The 17,874-nt window shown below is 35.2% G+C and overlaps 1 long non-coding RNA gene across 1 annotated transcript in view; it reads right to left on the bottom strand.

Moving 5' to 3' along the window:
* The window catches only part of LOC136148572 (uncharacterized), a 161,811-nt gene extending 146,454 nt beyond the window's left edge, over positions 1 to 15,357 (bottom strand). The window contains exon 1 of the long non-coding RNA XR_010659520.1: positions 15,287 to 15,357. This is a non-coding gene — a long non-coding RNA (uncharacterized lncRNA). The remainder of the gene's footprint in view (positions 1 to 15,286) is intronic.
* Positions 15,358 to 17,874: the final 2,517 nt, after the last annotated feature.

Here is a 17,874-nt window from a genome sequence, read left to right as displayed (position 1 = left end):
CAGGTTCTTGTGCTCAGTTACAGTAATTTGACAGGATTCTAGCTCACTCCGAGGAAAAAAATGATGGGTGCCATTCTTGAACCTGCTCTAAGAAAAACTCAAACCATAAAATCATCAAATTTTTTTCCTCCTTTTGGCTGAATAATATGGAGATAACAAACAAGAGTGACCATGAAAACCATGTGTCATAGAAAATAGAGACACATCAGTACAGGTTGCTGAACTGTGTGGAACAGCATCCCTGCCTGCCTGTCTTCCTTTAGAATTTGCCTTTTATTGTAACTGAGCAAGAAACACACTTCTCTTTTGTTTGAGCCAATATGCATTTTAGGTGTAATTTTTTTTACAAAGAATGACTTTCCCAACACTAACAATATGACAAAATTAATTATTTCTCAGGATGATTGAAAATAGTTTTATTTGTCTAGTGAATTTTTTGGATCCTATATTTTTCTCTAAATGTTACCAATGTCTTTCCTTTTGCAAGGAAGCTTTCGAAAATGTTTCAAAAACACATTTAAAAACCACTTGAGAGCACAATAAGATTCATGCATTCTAGTTGATTTTTAGCATGAACAAAAACAGATAATTCTGTGATTCAGATCTTGTAGAGTAGACTGATATTAATCAAATAATGGCAGGAAAAATATTTACAAATATAACTATTTTGAAGGAAAGAGTAATATGAAACACCTGGTTTGGTATGGTAGCAGGACAATTTCTGATAAAGTAAATGAAATCAGTACAAGGAGTAGGATTACACCAGGTAAACAAAAGCAGAGATTGCATCCCAAACAGTAGAAATAGTATGTGCACAGAGTATGTGGATGGAGGGAGGAAACAACACAATGCCTTGGTAAAAAGCTGCTGTGCCTGGAGCACATAGCCAGCTATGGGGTTTGAGATAAGCCCAGAGAAATTGATGACAGCCAGCGCATGCAAGACTTCATTGGTCATATTCTTCTTTCCCATTCACTTTGTAAGTCACTGCGACCTGGCTTCCACATATTTGGAAAAATGACTTTGTCACTGTACCTATCAGTTATCACCACTGATTTCCATTATTACCAAACACTCCTTCTATTATCGAACACTGCTTCCTCTTCTATTGGAAACATCAGTGCCCCACTCTCTTCATTCATCTCTAAAATTATGGCAGATTGTAATTTCCAGACCTTGCCTCAACAATAATTCCAATCCATGCTGTTCTAGAACCTTGCCACTACCATACCAAGCAGTGAGCCTATTTCTTCTTTACTTGAAATGAGGTGAGCTGTTAGGCTACCTCAACATGCAGAATGTAGAAAAGGGATACTACTTCACTTCCAAGGTTAGTTCATAAAAAGCAGATAATTTCCATCTGGTTCTCTCCCTTGAGATGATCACCTTGCATCCAGCCATTATGTTGTTAGGAAGCCAAGTCCACACGAAGAAACCACATTTAGGTATTCCAGCCAAAACTGAAGCTAAGATTTCAGCCAGCAGTCATCACCAACCACCAGATATGAGCGAGCAAGCCTATAGATGATTCCAGCCTTTATATTTCATGTTGCTCTAGTTGATGAGTGAAACAAAAACAAGCTGTTCTTGCTGAGCCCTGTCCAAATTTCCAATTTATGAGCTGAAGAAATGTAGTCATTGCTTTATTTTTCCAATCTTTGGAGAAGTTTGCCACACAACAATAGGTAATCAGAGCAAATATTTTGATTTCTTCTCATTTTTCTTTATTAAGTCATTTTCTTTAGTGTAATAGATTAATAAACCATGTTCTCCAAATTAGCCTTCCTCGGTCCAGATCATCACTCTATCACTTTCTACTTATGCAAAAGTACAAATTACTATACCTCATTTTACTCACCTGCAAAATTGGGAAAACAATGGTAAATATCCCATGTGGTGTTATAGTAGGGATTAAATAATATAATTCATGTAGAGCATTTATTACAGTACCTGGCACATAATAAATGCTCTATTAAAGTGTTATTTTTACTTCAACTCTGAAACTTTTGCAGTTTCCGAGTATTTTAGCCTTAATTCTACTACTTATTTGATGTGCTCTTCCCAAATTCTTAACTATTCCCACTGCTTCAATTATCAAAGTGACATTTTACTTTTTTTGACTTAAGTAGGTTTTCAGGGCACACTAAAACCAATTGCATTTTACAATTTTTCAAAACTGTCTAGTATGGTACAATATTTATTCTTTCCTACTTCAGTATATATTACTAATATAGAATTAAGAAAAAGAACCAGGATGTGCTGAGAATTTTACATAAAAAGTATGAGTCGCCTTACAGCTAGATGGCATCTTAGAACCCAAGAAAACTTGAAGTAAGGGAAATGAAACTATTTGCTTAGGGAAAAAAAATCTTGTTTCAAACAAAGCGAATCTTGGAGAGGTATAAAGACAAAATATAATTACCTCTATTTGGAATGGTTAAAAAAGTCATTTTAAGTTCTGTTTATTTTTAAATTCTCATTGATTGTGGTATTTGCTTCTGGTTTTACCCACTAACCACCTTGTATATTTATCTGAAAATAAACATTTCTCATTCATAATTAGAAATTATGTTTTAAAACGAACACAACACTGACACTGTAAAGCAATTATTCTCCAATTAAAAATAAATTAATAAAAAATAAAAGAAAATGTTTTTTAAAAATGCATCCTTTAAATCAGTGTTCTTAGCAGAAGTAACATACTAGTGACCATCAGTGACATGACAGGGTTGGCATGCTGAAAGTGATTATTAATAGCAAAGTGAATCTTACAGAAGAGTAATCCAATAAGAATTATTTCTAACATTTCCCATACTTCACCTTGTCAAATGTGTTTTGTTCATATCTTTCTGGTTCAAGGCTAATGATGGGTAACATATAATACTCACTATGTTTCAGGAAGTGTTCTAAGCTATATAGCAGATTTAATTGTCATGAATTTCAAAACAACACACTGGTACCATTATCACCTCCATTTATTTAGATAAATAAATTGCTACAGGAAGGTTTAAGCCTACCTAAATTCTTGACAGCTACCTAAGTAAGTACTTGTTGGGGTGGGGATTTGAACAACCACTGTCTACCCCCAGAAACCTACTGGTAGTCACTGCACAATTTAATGAACCACTGAGGTCTATAGTATGTGGTCCATCTCTGCAGCACAGCCATCAAAATCTTCCCTGATCTGTTCCCAGTTCTTGTTGCCCACCTGTCCCTCCCTCCCCTTATCTGTATACCAACTAGCTCCAACTAAACTAGAAGAGTGACCATTACTCAAGAATACTTTGCATTTTTCTATCCCATTGTCTCTTTAAAAGCTCCTACATTTGGTATGCTTTTCTTCTTCCTGTGTCAAATTCCTGACAATTATCATCAGTTCAGTTAAGTCTCCTCCATGGAGACTTACTTGAGGTAACCTTATTTGTGACACAGAAACAAGTCCTATCTTTCCCTTTCCTCAGGAAATATCCTTTTTACATCTCATGTATTCATTTAACATGTTATATCCTAAGCTTTCTGAGAGTAGAAACTTTTGTACCTTCTTTGTTCCCCCAAAATTACTGGCATAAAGCCTTGAATAAAATCAGTTTTCAAAAACTGATTGGATTTGATTTAGGTTCACCATTCCATGTCACTCTACAACATAGCTAGCATTCTAAGAAATTGTGAAGAATCACTGTTCATAAAAACCTGACGAATAATATTTTCTGTTAACATGGTTTGATGTTCTGGCACCTAGTATATATGTAAGGTATGTGAAATACCCGGCCTCTACAGTTATTTTTATGTGGTAAAATACGAATGACAAAAATGTTTCCAATTATTCAAATATATTATCAAAGATGACTCAAAGGTCAAGTTGACATATTCAAGAAGCTGAAGATTACTATGTTATTTAATTAATTTAAAGCACTCTTGACATTCAGCCATGGTAATCCAATCAAAACAAGATTATGTGTTTTGTGCCTTGGGATTATTCAGTTATTTTTCTCCATTCTTCATAATTAACAACATGCAAGCAAGTGTTTTTTTTTCCCAAAATAGAGACATCACAATATGTTTCAAAAAAACAACACAATCAATGTTCATCTCCTTCATGATGTATTTGTATTTTATGTACTCTACATTGCAGAATAATTCATCTCTGTGTTAAATATTTCAAGACAACAATTATATTTTCCTACCTTCATATTTGAATTCTCCTAACAACATTTAGGCAATGGCACCCCACTCCAGTACTCGTGCCTCGAAAATCCCATGGATGGAGGAGCCTGGTAGGTTGCAGTCCATGAGGTCACTAAGAGTCGGACACGACTTCGCGACTTCGCTTTGCACTTTCATGCATTGGAGAAGGAAATGGTAACCCACTCCAGTGTTCTTGCCTGGAGAATCCCAGGGACAGGGGATCCTGGTGGGCTGATGTCTATGAGGTCACACAGAATCGGATATGACTGAAGTGACTTAGCAGCTTAGCAGCAGCAACAACATTTATTCTATAGAGGTACAAAATTTCCCTTAGTGGTCATCAGTCTTACATTTCTTTTTCTCTTTTTTGGTGTATGGGGAATTTAATCAGACCATCCTGTTTAATCTGTCCATTGTGTTCAATACTCTCTCTTCCACTATCTCAAGATCAATGAACTTTCACAATTTAAATGTTCATCCATAACATAAACATTCATCCATCTCAAACTATTTTTTTTAGTTTGTTTAATATGTAATAGGCAAGAAAGTGCCTAATTAAAAGGTACCAAAAACGTCTCCTGCTGTACTGATACAAAGCCACTAGAGTAACACAGAAACCAATTGCTGTGGTTGGTTGTAAAGCAACCAGAGAAACATTCCCAAGGGCTAAATAATACTGTGGCTCAACCCTCTACAAGTAGGAGTGTTTGATTATGTACACTCTCAGGGAGTTTATAAACCAGGTAGAACAATCAGGGAGTGCTTAAGTTTAAGCACCACTACAAGGAGGATATTGACTAAATGAATTTTCTCTACAATAGAATTACCCTGCTGTGTATAACCATGCATTTCAATCACTTTGATGTATTAGCCAATCAGTTCAAGCAAGTTTAGTTTTCTTAATGGAGCTTAATCAGACTTTTACAGAAAATATCTTTATGTAAAATAATTCACCAACATAATGATTTATTTTTCTCTTTTCTGGCATGTGTTGGAAATCTGGTCTCTTTAGCCAGACTTCTGTACACTGAGACACTAAGATTTAATACCTTTGACTTTGTAAGATGCATGAAGGGAAGCCTGTCAAAACATAATTGCATAACTGCCAAAAGAGAGTGAGCACATACATTTTACAGAGCAGAATATTCCCAGCAAGGCTCCAGACTTGTAACCTTTTCTTAAAACCCCATTTTCCTTTTAAAGCTTCTTCCCACTTTGGTTCTCATCTAAGCCATCCATTGTGGCTCTTATCCTGTTTTACCATAACTTTGTTCTTATCTGGATAACTGCATCTGACTGTGCTTATTCTCCCAAACCTGCCCTTGACATTTTAAAGGGCTACATACTTCTCCTGAGTTCTTACCTCTTTTGACTGCAGACCCAATTGCTGCTGTTTTGGTATCAAATTACCTCTAAAATCTTTGTTTAAATAGGGATGAAGCTCATAGTCAAGCTCATAGTCAAGTTCAACTTACAATGTTTTGATTTATCTTCCTAGAAAGATGTTTAAGGCAATTATAATAGCTGATGAAATATGTCATTTTGCCTGAAAGTTAAAAAACAGACTCAGGCTTGCATTAACCAATCCAGGTAAAAGGATGACCACTTTGGCCTGGATGTGTAATTCCGATGAAGTAAATGTGTACACATGTGCACACACACGGAAGTTAACAGTGAAGATTATACATCCATAAATTAACTAGATTTCTCTCTTTAGAGATTATCAACAAAATGATGTTGGGCTCTACCAGGGGATCAATTCAGGACAAACATTAAAATAAACAGTACTTCGAAAATATAACTTAAGTGCGGTTTAGAGGCATCCATGTGAATTCCTGGCATCTGGTCCCATCCCTTCATGGCAAATAGATGGGGAAACAATGGAAACAGTGGCAGACTTTATTTTCTTGGGCTCCAAAATCACTGCAGATGGTGACTGCAGCCATGAAATTAAAAGATGCTTACTCCTTGGAAGAAAAGCTATGATCCAATCTAGACAGCATATTAAAAAGCAGAGACATTACTTTGCCAACAAAGGTCCATCTAGTCAAAGCTATAGTTTTTCCAGTAGTCATGTATGGATATGAGAGTTGGACTATAAGGAAAGCTGAGCACTGAAGAATTGATACGTTTGAACCGTGGTGTTGGAGAAGACTCTTCAGAGTCCCTTGAACTGCAAGGAGATCAAATCTGTCCATTCTAAAGGAAATCAGTCCTGAATGTTCATTGGAAGGACTGATGCTGAAACTGAAACTCCAACACTCTGGCAACCTTATGCAAAGAACTGACTCATTGGAAAAGACCCTGATGCGGGAAAAGATTGAAGGCAGGAGGAGAAGAGGACGACAGAGGATTATATAGTTGGATGGCATCACTGACTCGATGGACATGAGTTTTAGCAAGCACCAGGAGCTGGTGATAGACAGGGAAGCCTGGCATGCTCTAGTCCATGGGGTCACAAAGAGTTGGACACGGCTAGCAACTGAACTGAACTAATGAGACTTCCTGATTAACTTAAGTGCTGCTTCCATTCAATATAAATATGCTTGTGGCTATGCACATTTCATACATCATTTGCACTACTCAATAACATCTGAAGAATATTAATCAGGCTAAAATAAGAGATGGGAAGATAAAGAAATTCAATATAAACATGTAGCAGAGTGAACTTTCTGACCTCTCTTTGTAGAACAGAGTTAAATCTATTACGTAGAATTAGGCAACAAATACACAGAAAGGATTTGCCACAGGGTTATCAGATTTCATAATAATCAGCAACAGTGATGTGACCTTCCTGTGAATTTGAGAACTATAGAGTTTAAATTAAAATGAAATGCCCTAGATTAGGTATTAGATAAAGTTACCCATTATATTATTAATTTTAATTAGATCCTTTGCAGCTTATGTTCTTTGATCTGAGCTAAGTAATTAAGCCTATCTTACTTTCTAATTGGATTATAGTGTATGTCTTGCTAAATCCAAAGATTTAGGCCTGAATGTATAGGCCTTATATACTATACTGCTTTGGGGTGAGTATCCTGTCTTTGGAAATGTGCATGCATGTAAGAACACATTCAAAATTTTATTTGACAATAGCAGTCATGGTGATATTTCCAGAGATATTGTAAACCATAATTTTTTACATTTATGTAATGTGTCCTGTTGAATTCCTAATGTTGAAAGCAGAGGATTTTGAAATCCAGAAGGAAGACATTTCCTAGTGGGAAGAATCTGAAGGACACCAGTGTATAAGGAGGGATCCAGGAGTCCAGAAGAAAAAAATATAGACCACTCAAAAAGGGAGATGCCTCTATGTCAAAGCAAGGCCAATGACTCTAAGCCAGACATTTGATGGTGTAGCTTTATCTTGAACCAACTGTCAGGCTGTTGAAAACTTTCAATTTTATGTTGAAGTTGACTTTTGAGGTTAAAAATAATGATAACTGCTACATTTGACTGAGAAGTTACTATATTCCAGACAGGGTAATAAGCATTTTACATAAATCATCTCTTTTAACCTAGCATCCACCCATTGGAGTAAATATTTTCTTAAGTCCACTTTCCAGAAAACAGGAAGGAAACTGAAAATGTCAAGACTAGAGGCTTAATTTGACTTGACCCTACTGCTTTGTGTCAGAAAAACATGAACCCATGTCTGTATGACTCCAAAACTTATTCATGTTTAACCACTGCCTTTCTCTATAGCAATTCTAATTCAATCATGAGTTTTAAGAACCTCTCTCTGACTCCATTTTCCACTATTTGTAATGTGGAGCCTGAAATGCCTACAACTCTTAGTGGCATTGTATAAATTAAATCATTCCTATTTTTAAACATAATAAGTGTGATATCATCAGGGAACCCAATAGACAGGTCAATATATTTCTTCTTCCCTAGATTTTTTTTTTTTCTGGCCCTGCCACATGACATGGAGGATATTAGTTCCCCAACCAGCAATGGAATCTGTACCCCCTGCTCTTTTTTTTCTGAAACCCCAGCTACCAGCTACATGTAGGAATCATCTAGTGCTTGAATACAACAGCATTTATTTAACACATTCACTTCTGAACTGATCTTCTTGCTTCCCCTCCTACTCTCTCCCCTATGGCTTATTTCCACCTATTAGAACGATCCAAATAAAATGTAAGTCATGCAGCACTTTGTCAACTTACATTGGTTTCCCATTTCACACAAAAGCTTCTTTCATAATTCACAAGGCCACCATGACCTGACTGCACAATTGTGTGACTTGGTCTCATGTCAGTCACCTGCTCACTGCACTAATTCCACCAGACAGACATCTGCTATTTCCTGAAATACTGGCAAACACTCAGCCCAGGGCCCTTGTGCTTATTATCCTTTCTTCTACCTGCATACATAAGTTTTGCTCCTTTATTAAATATGTCTCAGCTCAAATGTGACCTTCTCTGAGATGCACCCCGACTGCTCTATCAAAACACTATGAAATAGCACAAATACTGCACCAACATTACTCTTTTCACTGTTTACCCCTTACTCTCGGGTTTTTTCAAAACATGTATTATACTACTCTCTATTTACTTATGTATCTATGGTTTTTATGATTATCTTACTGAAACATAGATTCTATGAGAGAAAAGGAAAATACTAGCTTTTTATTTTTCACTGTAGCTTCTCCAGAGCAGAAAAGTGCCTGACACACTGCATTAATTCAATTTGAAAAATGATGAGTGAATGAATTGACAGACATATATTGATGCTCATTATATTAAAGGTACTATTTTAGGTATTATGAAATTAACATGGTATTACACACTTCATTTCCAAGGATCTTTTTCAATCTTCTTATATGACACAAAATCTTATATACCACTGATTTACTACACTTGAGAAGGACATATTCCTATTGGGGAGGCTCCAGGAACAGAAATGCTAGAGTAAATTATCTGGTTATTTCTAATACCTGCATTTCCCTAAATGTCAGAGCCAGGCACATTTAGCAATCTACTCTAGGTTAATCCTATTCTATATTTTAAAGGTAACCCTTTTTGTATATAATGTGACTTACACCAGTAAATTTAAAGCTGACTCATATCTTGCCTGATTTTCCAGCAATTGAATAACATACAGGAACAGAGTTCAACTTTTCCCCTACACTACCTATTGGTATTTCTGCTCCTCTCTCTCTCTGCTAACTGCTCCTATTGCCTGCTGGATATGTCCTAGTCTTTGCTGTTGGAACTTCTATCCTTTTGCCTAACCATGTGATGTAGTATCTAATCTCCGCTCTGACCTCTCATTCCACTGTTTTCATTATGATATCACTCTGAGGCCACAATTTTGAAGAATGTTTTAATTTAACAAACACAAATAATCATGACCAAATCTACTGATCGAAGAAATAAATCACTAAGTATATTTAAAGGCGATAGCTACACATATCATCACTTAATATCTACTGGTACTTATTTTCATTACTCGTTAGGTGTACATATCCTCCTAAAATGTATATGGACTATTCATCATTTCTACATTGTTACAATATGCTGTGGTAAGTTATCTGAATATGAGAAATGGGGTTTCAATGAAGCTATAAATAGAATAACAGACTTTGTGTTGGAATAAGACATTCTTGTTCTAACAAGAATGATAGGACAAGACATTCTACCGTGGTTCACTGTAATAGTTTTCTATTAATTTTTAATGACACAATAGTATATAAAATGCACTTTGTAAATTTTCAAGTGATTTAATATATAAACTACAATTTATAGAAGTGTATAAAATCTAATTCAAAGTATACATGATTTTTCAGATGTAAAATATTCTTATCACTTTGCACAATGACTCGATAAGTATGTGTTATGAATGAAAAGAATATTTTTCATCTGATACATAATAAAGATTTTACAAAGATAAATATGAAAATAACATATATGACATACTGAGAAAGCTGGATGAGATTGAATTATATTTTTAAATAATAAATTCTATGTAAATTGAAAAATAAGAGGCTTGCTATATTATATTATGAAATAAAAATAATTTGTACTTTACAGAACACCTGTCTGTGTGTTTACTTTATAATTGCATTTTTTAAATGTTAATGTGAATAATATTTCTTTTGAGCTAGACAAGAACATTAAAAATTAATTAAAATGATATTCCCAGGAAAAAATGTACTTAACATTTAACACATTATTGTAGGTGTTAATTATTAATATATTCCATCATATTTAAATGAATATCTGTGAGGGTCAAGTCAGGATGCCTATACCTTCAGACCAAAAAAATCAATAGAGCATCTTGAGTTTGGTTAGCTATTCAAACTTCTCTGCCTATTCAGCACTCTCATTTTCTATTACTAACAGTCATTGTCTCAGGTTGGCTATGCATACTTCTGCATTCTATAAAAAATCTATCATTTTTTGAAATATTTTTCTAAGGCCTATGGCCTTAGAATTTATATTTATTTATTTATTGTTGTTTGTTGTTGCTGGTTAGTTACTAAGTTGTGTCTGAATCTTTTGAGACTCCATGGACTATAGCCCGCCAGACTCCTCTGTCCATGGGATTTTGCAGGCAAGAATACTGGAGTGGGTTGCCATTTTCTTCTCCAGGGAATCTTCACCACCAAGGGATTAAACCTGCATCTCCTTCACTGCAGGGGGATTCTTGACCACTGAGCCACTGGGGAAGCCCCATCTGTTTAGTAGTGGAAATGTTTTATTAGATAAGACTTTGGGAGTGTGGGGAAAAAAATTCTCCTTGCAAAGTATACTACACTGGGCAACTTACATGAGTTTCACTTTCAATAACCCACCGTATAGCTGTGAAGATGGCATCATAAAAATACACAAAGCACCTGAGACATATTTAATAGTCAATTTCTACTTCCTTTTCTCTTAATTTCCTATTATGAATAAAAGTCAACATTGCTCAATCTTTAACTAGTATAGCCATTACCTTTTCAAATTTGATTCTTACTAATTTACATGTCCTACTTTTATATTGAATGTATCCTTTAATCAAACTTAATGTCTTAAACATGCTCCTACTAATACATGATTTTTTCTTCTATTCATACAGTTTCCTCTAATCAAATAATCTCACATAAACTTTAATTTATCTATCACAATTTTGCCCAAATTTCACCATTCAAGCAACATGTACCACTGAAACAATCTCCTATTTCCAGATCAGTATGAGCCCTTTGTCTATGCTTTAATAAAACTGGATTTCTATTTCTTTGCACATTTTTTTTTTTTCATGGCAGGAGAAGTAATTTATCTTGAAATCTTTCACAGTAGATATCCCAGTAAGATTTATAAAAAAAAAAAAAATGGTGTTTTGGGCAACTGTCTCTGAAATAAACCTACAAAACTGTTCTGCATTCCATCTAAAATTTGTAATACAAGCAGATTCTCATAAAGCTCTAGAATGTGAAGAATTTGAAAGTCAATGTTCTTTTCTACTTAAAGAAGAAAATAAGGTGTTTGGGGCTACTTTGTCATTTGTTAGAAAATTTCCAATATAAAAATTCTAAGAACAAGGTTTTGCTAAACTCATTTTTTCAACTTACTTAGCCTCATTCTTTTTTGTGTGATATTTGATTGCTTTTCAAATTGAAAGAATTTCTTTCTACCTTCTCTATTCTGCTTTGAAAAATTCACACAAACACAAATGTACTTGCATGTCCTTGAAGCTGCTCATAACTTGACTGATAAAAGTTTTACAGTTGTCATTTTTGACAATTGGATTTAATTAAAATTATCATATTGTATTCCCTTCTTTAATTGCTATTCAAATTTTAGGTGCTCCATGGAGAATAACTAAAAACTGGGTTTTTTTCAATGCAGTCTTTTTCCAAGTCACTTCTCAAAAGTATATGTCAATAGGTTCTGTTTCTTTTTGCAATGAAGATTATTTCATATCTGAATTTCTCTCGTTATAGTCACACATTTCTTACTACCATTTCTGTTGTTAACATGTTCGCTCTGACTTTGCCAGCAGGACTGATTTTGTTGATTTTCTATTGAACTGGGTAGATGATTAGCCCTGTATTATCTCTATAGATAGTTGGGCCTTCCTAAGCCATTTATCAATTCTTCTTACCATGAATGTGGGAGTAATTGAAATTCTGTGTTACCGTCACCTGCCATTGAATGTGACTTGAATTCTTTTCTGTGATACCTTCCTGGCTCTTCTCATTATACAACAACTTCTGGTAATTTATGCACTCCGTGAACATTCCAATTCAGGTGTGTGAGATATGAGATGTACAGATGTTCTGCAATGCTGCCACAAAATATTTCATAGAAAAGAAGGGAAGTTTAATATATGACAACCATATTATGTACTAGATGTTGTCTAATGTGGAATATGTGGGGTTACAGAGAAATTACATAGAGAAGCTTCATGTTTATCTTTTCTTTAATAATAGAAAAATGCCTCTAGCTAAGCTTATTAAAACATATCCCCATATGGTATTGCATTTTCTTCCACCCAATAGGTAAGTTAGGCCTGCCAAAGCCTTATGACTCAGTGAGAAATCAAAAACAGAAGTGTGTAACCCTACCTCAGAAGAAATTTCCTTATATGCTAAGGAGTTATGTCAGTAAGTACTCACTTCTCTCCTTTCAGTCACTCATACAAAAGTCATCAAGCTTGGGGTTCTGGTGTCTTCTAAATGGTAGATTCTTAAATTCATTTGAGATTGTTAAAATTTTTAAATTCATGGAATTAAATTATGGTACTTTATGTAAGCCTCCATGAAGAACAGGGGAAAGATGCATCTACTCACTGATATCTTTCAGCTCAAGAGTATCTTTTGCACTACTTGCCTATTGATTTAGCATCTGAGTGAATGCAAAGCTAAACCTGTGCGATCCACTGCTTACCCCAAGTTGCATATAAACTATAAGCATAGCCTATCCTAATTCCGTCGGGAAAATTTTTTTTCCAAAATAAGTCTTTTTCTTGAGTTCATTTATTAAACTCTGTGACTAAATATTTCTAGAATCTCTTCTTTCTTTTCCAAATATTAACAATGACTTAGTCCAAGTACTTTCTCTCCTAGATGATTACTAATAACCCTCTTTTTCATTTGACACTGTTCCAGATAGATTTTTTTGTCAGAAGAAATTCCAGTACTTTGATTTTCACATTTAATGTCCTGAAATGATTTCCCATTAACTATTAAAAAAGTAAATGCACCATACATACCAGACCCTTCTTAATCAGAATAATCTTTCCTGTTTCCTTTCTTAATATTATCCGCTTGGAAGGTAACTATAGTTCCCAATACTCAAGATGCTCACTCATATCTTTGCTTTTTTTATACATGAAATCTTCTTAAACTCTCATCCCCATCACCATATGGTCAACTTTCTACTTAGAAATCAGATCCTGATAGAGTTACCTTATAACTCTGAAATTCCACTTCTGGGCAGATATTCAGAGAAAATTCTAATTTGAAAAGATAGATGTACCCCAGTATTCATTATAGCATTACTTACAATAGCCAAGACACAGACACAACTTAAATGTCCATCAACATTGTCTGTTGATTGTTTTTTTAATCCAAGAATGGATTAAAAACATGTGGAATACAGATATGATGTTTTATATATACACACATAATGGATCATTATTTAGCCATTAAAAAAAAAGAAAAATAATGCCATTTGCAGCAACATGGAAGATCTAGAGATTATCATACTAAGAGAAAGACAAATATATGATATCACTTACATGTGGAATCTATATTATACAAATGAACTTATTTACAAAACAGAAACAGACATGGGGAACAAACTGTGGTTACCTAAAGGAAGAGAGGGAGGAGGAAGTATAAATTAGAAGTTTGGGATTAGCAGATACAAGCGACTATATACAAAATAGATATATACTACAAGGTCATACTGTGTAGCCCAGGAAACTATATTTAATATTCTGTAATAAACCATAAAGGTAAAGAATATATATATATGTATATGTATAACTTTGCTGTACGCTAGAAACAAATACATTGTAAATCAACTATGCTTCAATTGAAACAGGTCCTGTGATTCTGCAATGCCTTAGATAGTTTGATTAATTCTCATCTATACTAAAATTATTCATTCTATTATTACTGCACTATATATTGTTTAATGTTTTAAACATGCTTTTTAAAAACAGAATGATCTAAGCCATCTTTGCATCTCAAGTCTTGCAAAATATCCTACTCATGACATGGGCAATGCATTTTGATTGGAATTTAACTTGATTTAATTTAGCAGATTTTTATCATTCATTTCCTGTGGAATATTGTATTTTATGAATATATGATATATATAAAAGGGTATAGCACTTCTATACAATGTGGATTAGAAATTCAACTATGTATACAAATGGTGACATCTAATTTGTAAAAATGTATTCATTTCTCCTTCTTCATTGAAAAACCCACAGTTCTAAGAGTTGTTCTTACTCAGAAAATGTTGCTTATGCATTAGAAGCATTACCAGCAAAATTTCTCCAAACCTCATCTCATCTTTATCCTTCACAGCTGTTCTTCTGCATCCCTTGTTGAAACTTTTTTTGTCAAAGATCCTTGCAATTTCCTACTACTGAACTCCTGCTTTTAGACTTTGTTATTGCTAGACATTTAATTAGGAAAAATAATCTCTAAGTGTATTGCTACTTTCCTGGAAAAAGATCATTTTGAGTTCTGAACAAGTGACTTAACACTACAGACTTGTAATATAAAAGAATGTGTTTTTTAATTAAAACAGTAAGTATCGGAAACATTAATGCAAATAGAAATACACTCATAAAACATGAGATGCTGAAGCTTTCCTAAAGACCATATGTTTCCACCTATTAAGTTTTAAAATAAGGGAAAAACAACTAACACAGAGGTTAGCTAAAATGCTTGTCTCAAATCACACATACAGTTAGCAAAGTATCCAGAACGAAAGCTCTATTTTCACAGATTCCCAACTTAAGTCAACACCCAGTATCACAAAGCCTTTCTGAGAAAAAAAAAACAAAACAGCTACCTGGATGCCTGGTCACAGATCTGATCTGCAGTACAGCTACAAGAGAACTGGGATATTTAGACATTTTTGGCTCCTACCTGAAATATGGAAAAAGTGTCTTTGTCCCAATTTCTTACATCTGCAGTATACCTTGGAAGTTGAAATCAAGTTTGCTTTAATTGTTCTGAGAAAATGTCTATTCACATCTGTGCTTGCATAGGCCTCGAATATTGAGGAAACTAGATATTATCTTTCTGAGAATAAGTGTAGCTTGAAAAACGCAAAGCATGGTGTTGACTTACCCTGATGCAAACTTGCGTCATGTGAATTGTGCAACTGCTCCTGGCAACTATCTGTAGCTGAATTTATATGCTCTGTTAAACATCCAATCATCAAGTCAGCTACTGGTACCCCTACCATCAGAAAACTATATTTCCCTCTCCTTGCATTTAGTAAGTGCTTTAAATCCTGACATTTATTCAAGCTTGCTCAGGCCGAGTTTTATATTTCCTCTTAGTGCTGTACTGATTATTCACCCGTGTAACTACTCTGGGAATTAGCATCAAAATGGAGATATGAGGACCAACCATAAAAAAGATGTTATGAATACTCAAATCTTCAGATTTGAAAGTTTCTGCTTTAAGAGTCTAGAGCATAAATGTCAGAGAAAAACACTAACATTTGGATTTATGGCGACAACTCTGATGCCATCCAGTGGACAGTGAAGGAAATATCTCAAGTTTTCCTTTTCCTAGGCCAGCTGTGTTTAATGAAATGCAGCGCAGAAAGACAGGCTTCCCTGTCCATCACCAGCTCCTAGAGCTTGCTCAAACTCATATCCATGAGTTAGTAATGCAATCCAATCATCTTATCCTCTGTGTCCCCTTCTCCTCCTGCCTTCAGTCTTTCCCAGCATCAGGGTCTTTTCTAATATGTCATTTCTTCACATCAGGTGGCCAGAGTATTGGAGTTTCAGGTTCAGCATCAGTCCTTCCAACGAACAATCAGGACTGACTTCCTTTAGGATTGACTGGTTTGATCTCCTTGCAGTCCAAGGGACTTGCAAGGGTTTTCTCGCACACTACAGTTCAAAAGCATCATTAGTGCTCAGCTTTCTTTATGGTCCAACTCTCACATCCATACATGACTACTGGAAAAACCATAGCTTTGTCTAGATGGACATTTGTTGACAAAGTAGTGTCTCTGCTTTTTAATATGCTGTCTAGGTTAGTCATAGATTTCTTTCAAGGATCAAGTATCTTTTAATATCATGGCTGCTGTCACCATCTGCAGTGATTTTGGAGACCCAGGCTTCCCTGATAGCTCAGTTGGTAAAGAATCTGCCTGCCATGCAGAAGACCCCAGTTTGATTCCTGGGGCAGGAAGATCCTCTGGAGAAGGGATAGGCTACCCACTTCAGGATTCTTGGGCTTCCCTGTGGCTCAGCTGGTAAAGAATCCACCTGCAATGTAGGACTCTTGAGTTCCATCCCTGGGTTGGGAAGATCCCCTGGAGAAGGGAAAGGCTACCAACTCCAGTATTCTGGCCTGGAGAATTCCCTGGGGCTGCAAAGAGTGGAGCACGACTGAGCGTTGAGCAAATTTCACTTTCACTTTCAGAGCAAAAAGGGGATGGCATATAAAAATTCTTAAGTGCATCTTCTCTGACACAACATGTAGTCAAAATAATATATATTTCATGTAATAATCAATTATTGTACACACACACACACAAAGAGAGAGTACACAGATAAAAGAATAAAGCCCAAATGGTAACAGTGATTATAGATTAATGTTAATGATTTATTTTTTATAATGGAGAGAAAAATCACTTCTAATTTGCACAAAAGTTTTAACACAATAAGCAATTCAAAAACACAATATATTTAATTTTTTATATTTTGAGATAAGTAGACAAATTTGGCATGTAATATTTCACAGACTTCTCTAGTTAAGTAACACACATTCAGAAAGAAAGATTTTTTTTTTTTCCTACAGAATATGAGCACAAGAGACTGGACAGATACTTTTGTGCTATAAGTTGTTAAGGGAGTTATTGCCATCTTATTTACTTATCTGGCAAATATTTACTAGGATCCAACAACGTGCTCAACACTAGCAGTCAGGAAACGGACGATGCTCTCTGCCTTTCAGAGCATCGCCACGTAGTGAACAGATATGCAGAGGAATGGTAAGTGACTCTGCCGACCTCTGTACTGGTTGCTGGGGCAGTATGGTAGGACATCCAACTCATAAAATGGAGGAGCCAAGGTAGCCATTCAAGTGGTCCAAAAGGTGTAATTCCTCATCTGAGCTGAATGTTCAAGATGTAACAGAAGTTATAGATTTAGCCATTAAAAAAAGACAGGGGAAAGGTCAGAGTTTCTTTAGGCAGAGAAAATAGATACTCAGTCTCTGAAAGCCTCCACCATAGGAAGTATAGGCTCAGTTACCCTCACAAGATAATAAACCTCTAGCAAAACTAAGAACCCTTCTAAAAATTGACTCTGAATTCCAGGGTAATTATAAAGATAACAAAGCTGTTTGAATCACAAAACCTTAAAACCCTTTTTAAGTTTCTAGTGTCATGACTCCTGAAATGACTTTGGGGATGGTCAGGTAGGTTCCTGGATAAACAGTGAGATAAGCTTGTGATAAAAAGCTTCCTTCCTACTACAGTCCCCTTT

This window comes from Muntiacus reevesi, chromosome 17, assembly GCF_963930625.1.
Source record: "Muntiacus reevesi chromosome 17, mMunRee1.1, whole genome shotgun sequence".
NCBI classification, from domain to species: Eukaryota; Metazoa; Chordata; class Mammalia; order Artiodactyla; family Cervidae; genus Muntiacus; species Muntiacus reevesi.
The sequence above is the reverse complement of the archived record's forward strand: the minus strand, read 5'-3'. Positions and strand labels throughout refer to the sequence as shown.